Source organism: Bubalus bubalis, chromosome 19, assembly GCF_019923935.1.
Source record: "Bubalus bubalis isolate 160015118507 breed Murrah chromosome 19, NDDB_SH_1, whole genome shotgun sequence".
NCBI classification, from domain to species: Eukaryota; Metazoa; Chordata; class Mammalia; order Artiodactyla; family Bovidae; genus Bubalus; species Bubalus bubalis.
The window spans coordinates 15,554,395-15,571,533 of record NC_059175.1 but is presented as its reverse complement, the minus strand read 5'-3'; the positions used below and the strand labels follow the sequence as shown (position 1 = coordinate 15,571,533).

The 17,139-nt window shown below is 39.5% G+C and overlaps 1 long non-coding RNA gene across 1 annotated transcript in view; it reads right to left on the bottom strand.

Annotated features, from left to right (window-relative positions):
• The window catches only part of LOC123330552, a 104,443-nt gene extending 89,226 nt beyond the window's left edge, over nt 1-15,217 (bottom strand). The window contains exon 1 of the long non-coding RNA XR_006546554.2: nt 14,766-15,217. This is a non-coding gene — a long non-coding RNA (uncharacterized LOC123330552). The remainder of the gene's footprint in view (nt 1-14,765) is intronic.
• Between the last annotated feature and the right edge of the window lie 1,922 nt (nt 15,218-17,139).

The following is a 17,139-nucleotide window of genomic DNA, read 5'->3' as shown; positions in this document are numbered from 1 at the left end:
ATTACAATTCTGGATACCTATTTAATACATACTATAAACAAAGCATATTTATTCATTCACTTACTATTCATAATTTTGAGGTTTATAAAACATTATTCCCATTTTCCTGACAGTAATGCTAATGCACATGGAAGTTAATTGACTTCCCAAGGTCAAACAGCTAGTAAATGGCAAGTGAAACGTGAATTGCATCAGTCTGACACTGGAGTCTACCCTCTTCTAACTTCAAGGTGTTAGTAGTGCCTGACTTGTTCTCTATTCAATACCCAACACAAACCCATGAACCTTGTGCAAACTCAATCTATTGCACTAACAATGTATGTTTTCTCAGCTTCAGGCTGGCAAACTACTGCTAAAAAGCAAACCACAGGGATAAAGCTTTCCATTATCACCACACCCCAGCCGTGCCTCCTGACTGTCAAGAACATAGAAGGCAAATGATTTAACCACGAAGTGGCACACTGCCATAGGTATTTAGTATGATCCAAATTCTAAGATTTTCTTCTATATTTAGAAGCTGTGGAAATATGAGTCACAGGTTGTGTTCAAGGGGAGATTGTTTTAAGCGACTAATTAGCCTTAGATCCTGTCTCCTTTTAACCATGCACTTGTTTGGACCACATGTACCCTACTTCAAAAGAGTGTGCTTTGCTCTCAATTGTGACTTAACGTGAACTTCAAACTTCAGTTTTCTTATCTGTAAAATGAATATAATAAAATATACCATGACTATTTTAAAAGGTTATCTCAAGGCTCAGATGAAAATATTTATATATTTTGCAAACTAGATGTTCTACTGTTGTGACATGCCTCACAATAGAAGCAAGTATTCATGGGATAAGATATTAAACTGAAATTTTAGTTTAATTTACTTTAGTCTAGAGATGTTCCAGATGATAATACACTAGATCACCTCTCTCTCACTCCAGACACATATTTTTACAGATGCAAATATGAAGTTTAAAAGAGGGTGAAATACAAAGCTAGTTAGTGGTAGAGCTGCCAATGGAATGAAAAACTGAGTCAAAGCCTGTGAATCCTACTAATTTAAGTATTAAATATTTCAGAAAGTTAATTTCCTTCTGAGATATCAAAAAAACAACTTAAAGTGATTTTCATCCCGTGTGTGCGCGCGTGCACACACACACACACATGCACGCATACTTACTTGCTCAGTCGTGTCTGACTCTCTGTGACCCCATGGGCAGTAGCCCACCTGGCTCCTCTGTTCATGGAATTTTCCAGGAAAGAATACTGGAGTGGGTTGCCATTTCCTCCTCCCAGGGATCTTCCGACACAGGGATCAAACCCACATCTCTTATGTCTCCTGCACTGACAGGCAGATTCTTTACCACTAGTCCCACCTGAGAGGCCCTTTCACCTCTGTGCTTAGTCGCTTAGCCATGTCTGACTCTTTGAAATCCCATGGACTCCTCTGGGAAGTCCTGAAATGCCAGGCTCCTCTGTCCAAGGGATTCTTCAAGCAAGAATACCGCAGTGGGTTGCCAAGCCCTTCTCCATGGAATCTTCTGAATGCAGAGATTGAACCCAGGTCTCCTATATTGTAGGTGGATTCTTTTATTGGCTGAGCCCCCATTCCTTCCCCTCCACTTAATAGAAAGCTAATACTACTATACTATACTATATACTTCCTTGGTGTATACTATACTATATACTTCACTATATAGTATATATATATATATATATATACACTATATACTATACTATATACTTCACTATACTACTTCCTTGGTGGCTCAGTTGGTAAAGAATCTGCCTACAATGCAGGAGACCAGGGTTCAATCCCTGTGTCAGGAAGATCCCCTGGAGAAGGGAATGGCAACCCACTCTAGTATTCTTGCCTGGAGAATTCCATGGACAGAGAAGCTTGGGGGTGAAGGAAATGGCAACCCACTCCAGTGTTCTTGCCTGGGGAACTGCCATCTATAACAAGGAGTTCCTTTTAATAAAAATTATCAGGAAAGTGCTACTTTAGAAATATAAGGGGAACCATGGATGACTTGGGGGAAACAAGGCAATGCATAGCTATGGAGGGCCCTGTGTGTTGATCATGTACTCTTTAACACTATGAAAAGAACAGGCACCCATTCCAGGTCTCATGAAATATTTCAGAGATCACTACAGTCATTAAACACTTCAACAAGTAGCACTAGATGATAAAGAAATTGCTGCCCAGAAATTATGCTGCCCAGTTATAGCAGTAGGTGAAAATGAAGTGTTATTTAAGCATTAGTATTTAATCTCCAATTGCAGTTATCTAGAGAACACTAACAGAGAAGGCAATGGCACCCCACTCCAGTACTCTTGCCTGGAGAATCCCATGGATGGAGGAGCCTGGTAGGCTGCAGTCCATGGGGTTGCTAAGAGTCGGACACAACTGAGCGACTTCACTTTCACTTTTCACTTTCACACATTGGAGAAGGAAATGGCAACCCACTCCAGTGTTCTTGCCTTGAGAATCCCAGGGACAGGAGAGCCTGGTGGGCTTCCGTCTATGGGGTCGCACAGGGTTGGACACGACTGAAGCGACTTAGCAGCAGCAGCAGCAGAGAACACTAAAGAAGCCAGTGTATTTGAGATCATTATTTTTTTTTCAAATCCATCCAAACTCTATTCTGCAAACTTACATGAAAGTTTACATGAGAAGCATGAGTACTAATGGTAAAATGCAAAAGTTGGTAAAATGCTCTATTAAACTGATAAATGTTGGTAAATGCTTCTATTTCCTACCTGATCACTGTGATGGGAAGAAGGCAAGATGTCAGCAGGCTGCAGGACCAGTTCCTGAGTTCCAAGCAGTTATGGATGACTAAAACTGCTCTTGTTTTCCTTATACCACCTGCATGCATATCTCCATTCTTGTAAATCCTGAAGCTTAGACTGTGAGCTATTCTCAAATTCTTACTAAGTATCATTACAATAGTCACAGTTACACACACGAAGCACCTACATTGTGGAATGAAGCTCTGATGGGAACAATGACGTCACTGGAGGCACTCTGTCAAAACTCCTGCGCTATTCAAAGGACATGGTCAGTGTAAGGGCGGTCCTACCTGTGGCACGTGGACATTTCTACTAGTCTATAATCCATCAGGGTGAATCCAGTGTTTTTTATGTGCTCAGTCTGTGTGAACAAGCACCATGTGGGATTAAAACACATAATACAGGACCTCTATTCAGAGTGATCATAACGTACTGAAGGAACATGGCTTATATCATGAAACAAAGAACAATGCAAATTAAACATTTAACACTGCAGTTAAGATGCAAAGGTGTCTATCAAAAACCACAGGGTAGGTACTCCAGAGACAAGGGAAATCTGCAAAGGCCGGAGAAGTCAAAGGAGGAAAATTAAATAAATCATAAGTGTGGATTGACCAAAAGTAAGAAAGAATGTCGATGCACGATACTGGATGCTTGGGGCTGGTGCACTGGGACGACCCAGAGGGAAGGTATGGGGAGGGAGGAGGGAGGAGGGTTCAGGATGGGGAACACATGTATACCTGTGGCGGATTCATTTTGATATTTGGCAAAACTAATACAATTATGTAAAGTTTAAAAATAAAATAAAATTTAAAAAAATAAAATAAAAAGAAAAAAAGAATAAATGAATGTAAAATAAAATGTTATTTTCTTATCTTTAACAACCTAAAAGATAGCTGTTTGTTTAAAGTAATAATAGCAACAATGTCTTGAGTGATCATACCATATGAATAAGTGAAATGCATGGCATCAATATTGTAGAGAGGACAGGGAAGAATTGGGAAAACTCTGAAATTTCCTGCACTGCATATAAGGCATTCCAGTGTTATTTGAAATTGGACTTAGATTAGTTTAATATATCCTAAACTCTAGGGTATATGTATATATATCCTAAACTCTAAGGTAACCATCTTTTTTAAAGTATAATAGTAGGAGAGAAAATTTAAATCTCATAAAAACTCAAGACAGAGTAGGTTTTAAAAAAAGGGAGGGAAAAAAAGATCAAGTAAAAAAAATTGCTGATCATAAGATGTATGCATCATTGCCTTTTAGACTTTGCTTTCAAATAAGTAGGCAGAATTTTGATGGCTTCTCTTGGTGACCCTACGTGCCAGAGTGTGGAGGATGTTGCTCAGATGTGCTGAGCAACACACTAAAACTTTACTTCTGTCTCGATCACTTGTTTAGTTTCTTAGAGAAGAGCTGGGGGTAAACCCTGAACTGATAGCAATGCAATAAAGGCATAGAAGCAAGTTGACTGCTACAGATGTTTAATTAAGCCCTTATTTCCACACCACTTCTTACTCTTTATTCCAGCCCTGATGTAATAGATATCATGTTTCTGGTTCCCAAATGAAATTACTATCATAGAGATCTGGGTTTGAGAATAGATTAAAAGTTGATAAAGAATCTGCCTGCAATGCAGGAGATGTGGGTTCAATCTCTGGGTCGGGAAGATCCCCTAGAGAAGGGAATGGCAACCCAATCCAGTATTCTTGCCTGGGGAATCCCATAGACAAAAGAGTTTGGTGGGCTCCAGTCGATGCGGTTGCAAAGAGTCAGACAACTGAGTCTGAAATGACTAACATTTCACTTTGAAACAATTAACACTTTACTGGATTAGGCTTGAAGGCTCTTTCCAGCAAAGGATGCCAGAGGTGATAAGGCTTATTTTTTCAACTTCTAGTGCCCTCACAGAGGATGGTATAATGATAATTTTTTCAGAGTAAGTTTACATCAGGAGGTGGGAAGTCTCTTATACCTTCAAACAGGTACATCAGGAAATTCTAGCATAATGATTTACATAGTTGCAAAATGGTTTTAACAAGTCACATCATCTGGATCTCACAGTTGGGCTCCAGGTACGATTTCTTACTGTGTTTCCAAAATGACCTCACTATTTAGTCCTATCGCATTGCTTCTGTGTAATGATGGCCAGACAGCCATTTGCCTCCAGCCTTTCAAACTTTATGAGGAACCGAGCAGAGGATCCTGGCCAGGGCTGTCTCTCAAGCCAGAGCATCCTCCCCATGTATGTTTCAGACTGCTGTTTCCTCCACGTCTCCCCATTCGCCACTCTTTCTGCCTTTCATCTTCTAGGCCTATATTGAAACCTCTCTGCTGGGAACTAAACTCTCCCCTCCTTCCCCTTCAATATCAATAACTCACTTCTTTGCTCGTCAATTCCTTTAAATTGTTCTTGATATAATATAATGGGGCTGTCTAATCTATTAGAATTTAAGTTCTATGTGGGTAGGAATATTGCCTGTTTTGCTCCTTAATGTGTCTGGAGTCTGGAACAGTGCCGGACACATAAAATGCTTTCCATATACCTGTGTTAGGGCTTCCTTAGTGGTTCAGATGGTAAAGAATCCACCTGTAAGGCAGGAGACCCAGGTTTGATCCCTGGGTCAGAGGATCCCCTGGAGAAAGAAATGGTTACTCACTCCATTATTCTTACTCAGAGAATTCCATGGAGAGAGTAGCCTGGTGGGCTAAGTCCATGGAGTTGCAAAGAGTCAGACATTACTGAGACTAACACTTTTATTTTTTTTTCACACCTGTGTTAGGTAGATGAATTTCCAACATACTAACAAGAGTATCAATTTTTCCTACTCTCATAAACCTTATGGTGATTAAAAACACTTCTCCAAATATTTTCCTATTCCCTTCTTATACCACATATTCATACCCTACCCACAATCTCACTCCTGATAGCTGGAGAGAAAAATGCTAATGTATATTTTCAAATTCACCTGTAGCCTCAATAATTGTGCCAGATGCTTTGCATATATTTTGTCTATTCTTTACAAAATGTCTCATGGTCATTAAAATTAAGTGAAAAGTGTCAGTCGTTGAGTCATGTCCAACTCTTTGCAATCCCATGGGGCTCCTCTGTCCATGGGATTTTCCAGGCAAGAATACTGGAGTGGGCTGCTATTTCCTTCTCCAGCAGATCTTCCTGACCCAGGGATCAAACCCATTTCTCCTGCATTGGAGGAAGATTCTTTACCATCTAAGCCATCAGGGAAGACCCTTTACAATTAGCTTAGGTGTAAAATTGAGGACATATGATGAAATGAGTGGGAATCTTGCCCAGAAGCCACAGCTGAAAAATCTCGAAGCCTCAATTCCAAGCCAGTACTAGTAATAGTTAGGGTGGTGAGGTGAGGAAGAGTGTGAGTGTGTGTGTGAGAGTGTGTGTGTGTGTGTGTGTGTGTATATATATACACACACATACAAGGGCTTCATAGCTAACAAGGAGTCTAGATATAGGGGAGTCCATAAGATTTAGGGAAGAAGACAGGGTTTGTGTGTAGGTGTTAACAGTCACAGCTGCTAGGCTGTGAAGTCAAGCTAGCTGTTTGTCATCTCTTGAAAATCACAGACACTGCTGGGACAGTTATAACAACATCTCTGCAGTGACTAAGCCAGGCTGAGCTAACAGGAGAGAGGATAATGTAGGTTGACCTGAACTGTTTCTGATTCACAGATACGGAAAATGAGAGGATAAATGGAAATTTAAGAACCCCATCAAATGATAAGATTCGTTATTTGCTTAGAAAAGAGATCAATTTTCCTTTATCGACTGTTCCCTCCAAGAATATGTTTATTAAACATTTCCATCAGGATTGTAGACAAATAAAGCTTTATTTAAAATACATAAACAAATTTATTTTTCTGAGATGATCAATACTGCTTGCAAGAGGTAAAATATGGAGGGTCTTTAGCCTATGGGGGCTTCCCTCATAGCTCAGTTGGTAAAGAATCTGCCTGCAATGCAGGAAACCCCAGTTCGATTCCTGGGCTGGGAAGATCCGCTGGAGAAGGGATAGGCTACCCACTGCAGTATTCTCGGGCTTCCCTTGTGGCTCAGCTGGTAAGGAATTCAGGAGACATGGGTTTGATCCCTGGATTGGGAAGATCCCCTGGAGAAGGGAAAGGCTACCCACTCCAGTATTCTGGCCTGGAGAATTCCATGGACTGTCCATGGGGTCCCATAGAGCTGGACACAACTGAGTGCTTTCACTTTCACACTTTAGCCTATAGTATTTTTGCCATAATTCTCTAGTCCTATTACCTAATAATGCCAATAGCCAGGAATGACCCCAAATATTCCACACTATGAAATAGTACTTAAACTTTGTGTTGTGAGCTAAGACTGAATTTTAATTCAGACTCTTATTTCTTATTTGGCCTTAATAGTGAGATAAAAATGATGTAAGTGTTTTGCAAACTGTAAACTAAAACCTGTATTGTTAAAATAATTTCTTTGTTAAAGAAGGAACATCTTGAATAAACATGGCATTTTAAAAACAGCTTCTTTTGAGTATCGGAAACACTAGGACATTTCTGCACAATCAATGTGTTTGGATTGAAACATTGAGAGAAAAGTAAAAATATATTCTTTCTCATAAACGAGGTTTGAAATCAAGACTTATTAAATACATGACATATGTACATTTTATTTAATCATCCTTACACAAGATACTGAGGAGCTATTACCCTCCCAGTTTTTACTAAGGAAACAATTTCAGAATGGTAAAATTGTTCAGAATCTCATAACTGGTTAAGTCAACACTCAAATCCACGATTTGATCCCAAGTCATACATTCTTCACAAACCATATATTATACTTAAAAGTGTAGATAACTATTATAAACAGGAGTAAGAGAAAAGATAAATAAACTAGAAAGCTGGTCATTTATTAAAGCATTTCTTCAGACTTTCGAGAAAAAGAAATGTTGAATCATTAAGGATTTCATGTTCTCTTTCTTCATTTGCATACAAGAAACCAAGCCAAAAACATAAGTAAGTGGGAAAGTACTTGGGTAAAATTATCTCAGTTAGATGGAAAAATATATTGCAATAGAGTTTTTAAAACCAAGTTTCTCTCTAAAAATGTCTAGATGTGTAATACGTTGTTTATCAAAAATCAAATGAGCTGAAGTGTGGAAAGGAGGTTCAAAACATGTTGAGCTTCACAATTTTGAAAAGCGTATTCAAAAGAAATAATTTTTCTTATACAGTAAGCATAATATCCTAGGAAGTCTTCACCATACTAGAAACATGAAATTATCAGAGGTTTCTTGAAGCAAATGTCTTTGTTAGTTCTGTATTCACACATGGATATAATAGAACACCATGTTCTTGAAGGTCTATTGTATAGAGTACAAAGCTGGATGAGTTCTGATTCTGCTACCAAACTTTACCAATCTTAATTTATTATATTTTAAAAGAGAATGAAACAAAACGTGAGACTCATCCAATTTCTGATTGGATTTTTCAGGAGTGCTACATATTAAATGCCAAATCACTAAATAGCCCTAGAGAAACTAGGCTTGTCACTAGCTCACCTACAATACCCATTTTTATCTTATTGATTAGGTTGTAACAAAAAATACTAAAGGAAATAAGTAGTTTAATAATATCATACAGTATGGTTTCTTTCAATAAAATCAAATTATATGTATTTTTTTGAAGTATAGTCAATTTAGAAGTATAAGAAAGTTCAGATAAGCAGAAGCAGGGGTTCCAGGTTAGGTCCTGATAATGACATTACCACACATTACCATCCACTGTAGTGGTTCGTGCATCCCAGAAACATTTGCTATTGAGTTTGTTGATCAGAAAATAACTATCAACAATTTTTCTAGTAGCAAGATCTCAGCTGCATTCTTCATTGATTGGACATAAGATCTCTTATTCCATTGCTACAGTAACTAATTCAATTAAACCAAATATTAGTTTTTCAACACAAATCTCATGCATACTTGAAAAAATCCTCAGGTCCAAGATTAATCACTGAATGATTTAAGCTAATTAGCATATATTCTGACTAGGTTGATTGGTTCAGGGAGGGGGAGTTGCCCCACTTCAAGCTAATTAGACACAGGCTCAGAACTTCTACTTGACTGTTATGGGGAAACGAACATGAAAGAATGGGATTTCTGAAGCTACTATGGACATCCTTGGGACCACAGAAGAGGGTCCACTCAATAAAGTTAACACAATAAGATGGAGAATGAGATGAGACTGGTGACAGGATTTGAGCTTCTACGTTCCCTAAGATGGGCTTCCCCCCGAGTTTCCCAAATACTTCAGCCAATAAAAAACCCTTCTTCTTAAGCCAGTTGGGGTTAGGTTTTCTGTTAGTTGTCACCAATATCTTTATCATACTTACAAAATCTTTAGAAGGAAAGAACATTAAGTACAGGGAGACAACTAGGGAATTGCTAACTGAAATAGAGTAATTCTTGTGATAAATTAGCAGGAGAGTCCGTCTCTTGAAAGTATAATAAAGACAGTAGGGAAAGTGTTTGAACTTACAATATCCACGGAGATATAACTAGGCAGGTTGTTGTAGGACTAGAGATTTGTAGGAAAAGAGAGTTAGTAGGGGAAAAGAGTTAGAAGAAAACACATAAAAGTATCTAAACTGAAGGACCAGAAGATCTAGTGAAGAAAAGAAAATTGAGGGAAAAGTTGATAAATTGGCAGCTTGATGACTTGATTGGGGCTTCCCAGGAGGTGCAGTGGAAAAGAATCTGCCTGCCAAAGCAGGATATGCGGGTTCAATCCTGGGTCTGGCAGATCCCCTGGAATAGGAAATGGCAACCCACTCCATTATTCTTTGCCTTGAAAAGTCCATGGACACAGGAGCCTGGCAAACTACAGTCCATGGGGCCTCAAAGAGCCAGATGCAGCTGAGCACGCACATGCACACACATGCACTGAAGGAGGTGACTTGACTGAAAGTTGTATGCTGAGAATCAGAGTAAGAAGAGTAGGATAATAGTTGGTGTTCCAATAAAAAACATATGGAACTCTCATATTGAGCAATTATGGAAGAATTTAATACAACAGCTATTAACAGATATGTAAGGGCAGGCTGTACAGAAACCATGGAAACAATTCCCTGAGCATGACAGTGGCAGAACAGCTTGATCATGCCTAAACCTGAAGGGGTAGGTGGAAGGAGGATGCACTAGACATAAGGGGGGATAACTCTTGCTATCATATTGAAAGGGCCTCTTGATAGCAACTCCACATGGAGGGTGCAGGAGGACTGTTTCCTGACTAGATTCTTCTTCCTTTTGATCTGCATTCTCTATTGATTGAAACAAATTAAAAACTAGACAGCAAGAGAGCCCATTGATGGAGTCTAAGCAGATCTGTCTCTTGGGGCACAGACAAGGGTAGAGCAGATTGGATGCAACAGAATTAATGTATGTATCCCTACCAAATTTCAAATGTTGAAACCATACCCCCAAAGATGATGGTATTAAGAGGTAAAAATTTGGGGAGCTGCTTAAGCCATGAGGATGGAGCCCTTATGAATGGAATTAGTGCTCTTAGTAAAGAGCCACAGAGCTTCCTAGATTTTTCCACCATGTGAAGACACAGCGAACCAGGTAACAGACTCTGAGACACCAAGTCTGCTGTTGACTGTGAGCAACACATTTCTATTGTTTGCAATATTTTATTATGACAGCCTAAATGGAATGAGACACTGGATGATGGATTCAAAGGGGAAAATACAGATTCTTCAAATTGAGGTTTAAGATGTAGAAACAAGGCGATTTTTAAGGATTCAGAAATTCTGTATGTAGTTTAGGATAGATGACTAAGGTGGGATAGACTAAACAACCACTGCAGTCAGAGAGGCCTGAGGACTGTTAGACTTGAGGACTCTGAGCATTCAAGTCACCAAAGATGATGATGGTACCCAAGCAGAGAACCCTCAAAACCCTCTCAGAATGTGGGCAAATAACAGGAGACCAGAAGTCAACAGTAATTAGCAAGGAAGAAGAGTAGCCCAAAGAAGTTGTTTTATATAATGGATGATGAGGACCAGTGGGGTCTGCTCCTTCTCCCATCTGTCCCTTGTAGGAGAACATGAAGATGAACAGCTTTCCTTGAGAAGTCTCAATGCAGGTCTGTACTAGTGAGGTAGCAGCTTCTAGGGATGGCAATAGGAGAGGGAGTTCAGAGCTATGATACTGTTTTAAATTAAACAGCAATATCTAAGATCTTTTGCATTGCAGCCTAGAGTGCAACACAGCTGAAGGACATTACACCTCTAAAAGCTACTGTTTAGAAAATTAACTTACAAAGATAGATCTTTGGGATGGAGAATAAATGGTATATTAAATTTCTAAGAAACTGTGTTGAGACTGACAACAAAATCCAAATAACATAGGCAGAACACTTTCTGACATAAATCACACAAGATCCTCTATGACCCACCTCCCAGACTAATGGAAATAAAAGCAAAAGTAAACAAATGGGACCTAATTAAACTTAAAAGCTTTTGCACAATGAAGGAAACTATAAGCAAGGTGAAAAGGCAGCCTTCAGAATGGGAGAAAATAATAGCAAACGAAGCAAGTGACAAAGAATTAATCTCCTAAATACACAAGCAGCTCATGCAGCTCGATACCAGAAAAATAAATGACCTAATCAAAAATTGGAAAGAACTGAATAGACATTTCTCAAAAAAAGACATACAGCTGGCTAACAAACACATGAAAAGATCCTCAACATCACTCGTTACCAGAGAATGCAAACCAAAACCACAATGAGGTAGTCTCACACCGGTCAGAATGGCTGCTATCAGAAAGTCTACAAACAATAAATGCTGGAGAGGGTATAGAGAAAAGGGAACCCTCTTACACTATTGGTGGGAATGCAAACTAGTACAATCCATGAATAACAGTGTGGAGATTCCTTTAAAAAACTGGAAATAGAACTGCCATATGACCCAGCAATCCCACTGTGGGGCATACACACTGAGGAAACCAGAATTGAAAGAGACACATGTTCCCCAATGTTCACTGCAGCACTGTTTACAATAGCCAGGACATGGAAGCAACCTAGATGTCCATCAGCAGATGAATGGATAAGGAAGTTGTGATACACAATGGAATGTTACTCAGTTATAAAAAAAGAATGCATTTGAGTCAGTTCTAATGAGGTGGATGAAACTGGAGCCTATTATACAGAGTGAAGTAAGCCAGAAAGAGTGAATATACTAATACAGAATATACTAATACAGTATATTAATGCATATATATGGAATTTAGAAAGATGGTAATGATGACCCTATATGCAAGACAGCAAAAGAGACACAGATGTAAAGAACAGACTTTTGGACTCTGGGAGAAGGCAAGGGTGGGATGATTTGAAAGAATAGCATTGAAACATGTATATTATCATATGTAAAATAGAAGACCAGTGCAAGTCCAGTGCATGAAGCAGGGCACTCAGAGCTGGTGCTCTGGGACAGCCCAGAGGGATGGGGTGGGGAGGGAAGTGGGTGGGGGTTTCCGGATGGTGGGACACAAGTACACCCATGGCTGATTCATGTAGATATATGGCAAAAGCCACCACAATATTGTAATTAGCCTATAACTAAAATAAACTAATTTTTAAAACCCAATTAAGTCTACAATGATTGAAGAACTTTCTTAAAAAAAAAAAAAAAATCCAGACAAATGAACATGCAAAGAAGTCTATGGCAAACATTTCCCATTGCTATGGAACATGAAGAGGGTAGAGAGTTAAAACTGATTTTCTAAGCAATGCCTCCATCTAATCCCTTGCTTTCAAAGATATTAATAGTGAAAAGTAGCCAAAACCAGTACACATTTGAAAAAAAAATCACAATGCAGTAGGTGACAAAGTGACATAAGCAGTGTGGACATCTCATTTCCATTGCTTATCACAGTATGCCATAATTATATTTTCTGTCTTCTTGACATTGCTCAAGGTCAAAGATAGTGTTTCCTTTATCCCCAGAACAATACTGTGTCATGTGGTCAGCATACAGTTAATGATCAGTAATTAAAAGACTTGAGTCAGATGAGGGAGAAATCATCCCAAACAGGAGGAAGCCTCAGCATGGAATCTAAGGGTTTCTGTAATTTAGCTTCATCATAACTTGCACAACTGTCCCCCAATGACTTTAAGATAGAGTCAAACTGCCATAATGTAGGTAAAACAAGGTTATGCCAAAAGAGCAGTAGGTAGTTATTTGAGATTCTGATAACTATCTGCCTCTCCAGGCTTCTCTCTTTGCATGTTCCTTATTTTGCTGAATTACCTGCAGTTTTCCAGGTCACATCATTGTGCTCCTTCTGTATCTTTTGTCTGGAATGTTTTTCGGCCTCCCCATCAAAATGTGTATAAACAACTTTTAAGGCCCAAGCATCCTGAAGTCCCACAAAATCCATTCATAATAGAATGGACCATTCCCTCGTTGGGTCCTCTATTGGCTTCACCATTGTACTATTTCTATTTCACTTACTTACAAGTCTGTAAAACACTAGTGGATTCCAGGCTCCTTTAAAGAATAGTTTTATTCATCTTGTATTTCCAGAGATTTTAGAGAAATAGATAAGTGCTTAATGTACACTAAGTAAGTAAGTGAAGTCGCTCAGTCATGTCCGACTCTTTGCGGCCCCATGGACTGAAGCCTACCAGACTCCTCTGTCTATGGGATTCTCCAGGCAAGAATACTGGAGTGGGTTGCCATTTCCTTCTCCAGGGGATCTTCTTGACCCAGAGATCGAACCCAGGTCTCCCACATTGCAGGCAGACACTTTAACCTCTGAGCCACCAGGGAAGCCCTAATGTACACTGGTTAATGAATAATAAATAAAATTCCACGTCTCAAACATATATTCATGAAACACAATGATAATGAAGTTTCCCTCATGTGAAAAGCAGGATAATGCTCCCACCTCCAGGGATATCCATGTTCTAGTCCCAGAACCTGTTAATATCTTAGGCTTCAAAGACAAAGAAGGTTACAGTTTGTTAAGGATGCTAACCAGCTTACCTTAAAATGATGAGTTTATCCTGAATTACCTGTATGAGACCAATATAATCACACTAGGAGGCAGAAAAGTAGAGTCAAAGAGAAAGATATGTGATGATAAAAAGCAGAGTCAGGGAGATACTATGTTGCTGGAGATGGAAAGAGGAGGTCATTAGCCAAAAATGCAGGCAGCCTCTAAAAGCTGATGATAGCAAGGAAAGGAATTCTTTTCTAGAATCTCCAAAAAGGAATACATTCCTGTTGATATCTTGCTTTCAGCTAAGTGAGACCTGTATCAAAATTCTAACCTACAGAACTATAAGATAATAAATGTGTGTTGTTTTAACATACTAAATTTGTGATAATTTACAAAATCAACAGTAAGAAACTAACACCCACTCCTTAAAGCTCTGTGTTTGATTTCTCACACGTCACCAACTTCTCACTACTTAAGTTACTGCCTGCTGCTGCTGCTAAGTCCCTTCAGTCATGGCGGACTCTGTGCAACCCCATAGTCAGCAGCCCACCAGGCTCCCCCGTCCCTGGGATTCTCCAGGCAAAAACACTGGAGTGGGTTGCCATTTTCCTTCTCCAATGCATGAAAGTGAAAAGTGAACGTGAAGTCGCTCAGTCATGTCTGACTCTTAGTGACCCCATGGACTGTAGCCCACCAAGCTCCATGGGATTTTCCAGGCAAAAGTATTGGAGTGGGGTGCCATTGCTTTCTCCAAGTTACCACCTACTAAGTATATAATAGACCAAGCAATATACTGAGAATTTTAAAGACTTGTTTAAAGACATCCACAAACATCTTCCTCAGAGGAAGGTTATCCCCATATTTTCAGTTGAGAAAACAGAAACTTAAAGAAATTGACTTCCCCAAGATGACACAGGTAATAAATGCCAGTTTAAGATCCTTCAGAACAAAAGCCTTACTCACCTTTGTGTGATCCTGTGGTCTCCAAATTCTCTAATCTGGAATCACCCATTCTCCTGCATGTCACACAAAGAAGGAGGAGTCCAGTGTCCCCTCAAAATGTCTCATAGGCTTCTCTGGAATGTATGTTCTCTGTTATTCTACCACAACTAATTCTTCAAGAAGCAAATTTTAATCACTGCTCTTAACTGTTAATGAGAAAGCTTTAGTTGACCTCTCTCTCCTCCTTGAAATGGCAACAATCCTTTAGGAAGGAGCAAAATTTCAGAACATAATTTTGGCTTCTTGTTCCATCCTTTTTACTTACTCCCCAGCTAGGAGGAAAAGTAACCTTCCTGATGAGCAAAATTGATTTAATCTGATAGCCACTGGGTCACATGGTCTGGAGGGTGAGACGTAGGGCAGTGGGGGCAGGGTTACTGCATTGGAAAAGTAACGCAAACCTCTTTCACGTGGGCCACTGTAATGGGGGTGGTTGATCAGCGTCACACTTCTAGTTTACACAAAGTAAATCAGCTGTTTTAAAAGTATAGACAACAGACCAGCAGTGTCAGCATCACCTGAGAGCTTGTTAGATATGCAAACGCTCTATTCTTGCCCCAAATCAACTGGACCAAAAACTCTGGGGGTGGGGCCCTGCGATGTATTTGAACAAGCTCTCCAGGTGATTCTGATGCACACTCAAGCTTGCAAGCCATTAGAGTAAACAAACCTCGCAGCCACCCCTACTCCTTCCTTGGCAAACCAGTTACAACCCATTTCAGCTTTACAGCTAGAAGTCAAGAGAAGAAAGTTGGTAGTACATGCTTTAAATCAAGCAGCAGTTTTCAGTACTATTGACTCTATAGCTTTGTGTTTTGGGGTTTAAGGATGCTTCCCTGTCATTAATAAAGCTAATATTTTGACCCTCTCTGCTATCATTATGTTTATATTCAGTAGTTAGAATCAAGATGATAAGAGGAATAAATGTTTCATATTATCTAACCTTTGTCACATGGGGCATTGAGCAGAAAACCTTCTGAGAACAAAAACAAAAACAAAGCAAACACCAATGACTGATAATTGAGATCAAGAATCACAGCGAAATATGGGGACTTTTGAACTGTGAAGGTTACAGCAGCTTGACCACAGCAAGTACAAACACTCACAGCTGTGGTAAGTTTTGTATTATGTAAAAGTGCCCCAAGTATCACTTAGAAGCAAAAATAAGCAGTAGTTAAGCATACAGATGTTCAATGGCCTAAGGAGATAAACCTTGCACTGCATTTCAGTCCAGACTTTAGGTCTCAAAGACAAAAGCAGATATTCCTAGTGACTAGGAAACCTGTCAACAGGCTGATAGATTTTTAAGAACCTCTGCTTCCCCCAAAACAATCACCGCTTGCCCTCTAAACTGTCTCTTGACAGTTTTTGATGAGAGGTACGAATTTCAGGTGGAAGTAGTGAGAGATTTCATCTTCTTGAACTCTAAAATCATCGGGTGACTGCAGCCATGAAATCAGAAGTCGATTGATTCTTAGCAGGAAAGCTGGGACAAATTTAGGCAGTGTGTTAAAAAGCAGAGACACTGATCTGTCAACAATGGTCCATATAGTCAAGGCTATGGCCTTCCCAGTGGTCACATACTGTTGTGAGAGCTAAACCATAAAGAAGGCAGCGAGTTAAAGAATTAATGCCTTCAAACTGTGGTGCTGGAGAAGACTCCTGAGAGTTCCTTGGGCAGCACAGAGATCAAACCCGTCAATCTTAAGGGAAATCAACCCTGAATACTCATTGGAAGGACTGATGCTAAAGCTGAAGCTCCAGTATTTTGGTCACCTGATATGAACAGCTGACTCATTGGAAAAGTCCCTGATGCTGGGAAAGATTGAGGGCAGAAGGAGAATAGAGCATCAGAGGACGAGATGGCTGGATGGCATCACCAATGCAATGGACATGAACTTGGGCAAACTTTGGGAAATGGTAAGGGAGAAGGAGGCCTGGTGTGCTGCAGTCCATGGGGTCATAAAGAGTTGGACACGATTGGGTGACTGAACAACAATGTATTTCAGAACTTCAGACTAACTCCAACCCATGATTAGTGTATTTTATCAATTAATAGTTAGCATGAGGGTAACAGCATCTCCTAAACAGGTGCAGCCAACTTAATGAAAACATTTCAGCCCCAAAGGTCAAGAAAGTTTAGGAATTTTTTGTTTCTGGAGCAACTTCTCTAGGAGTTGAGACTTCTGAGAGACTCAAAAAGGAGACTAATCATATTAAGAACATACTTTGTTCTCATAGTCAATTCAGAATTAGTAGAAATGTAGGGGGGGAAAAACTGCCCATAGAGCTAGAAAAAGAAGAATCTATCTCTTCAAAAGAAAGGTTAACTCAT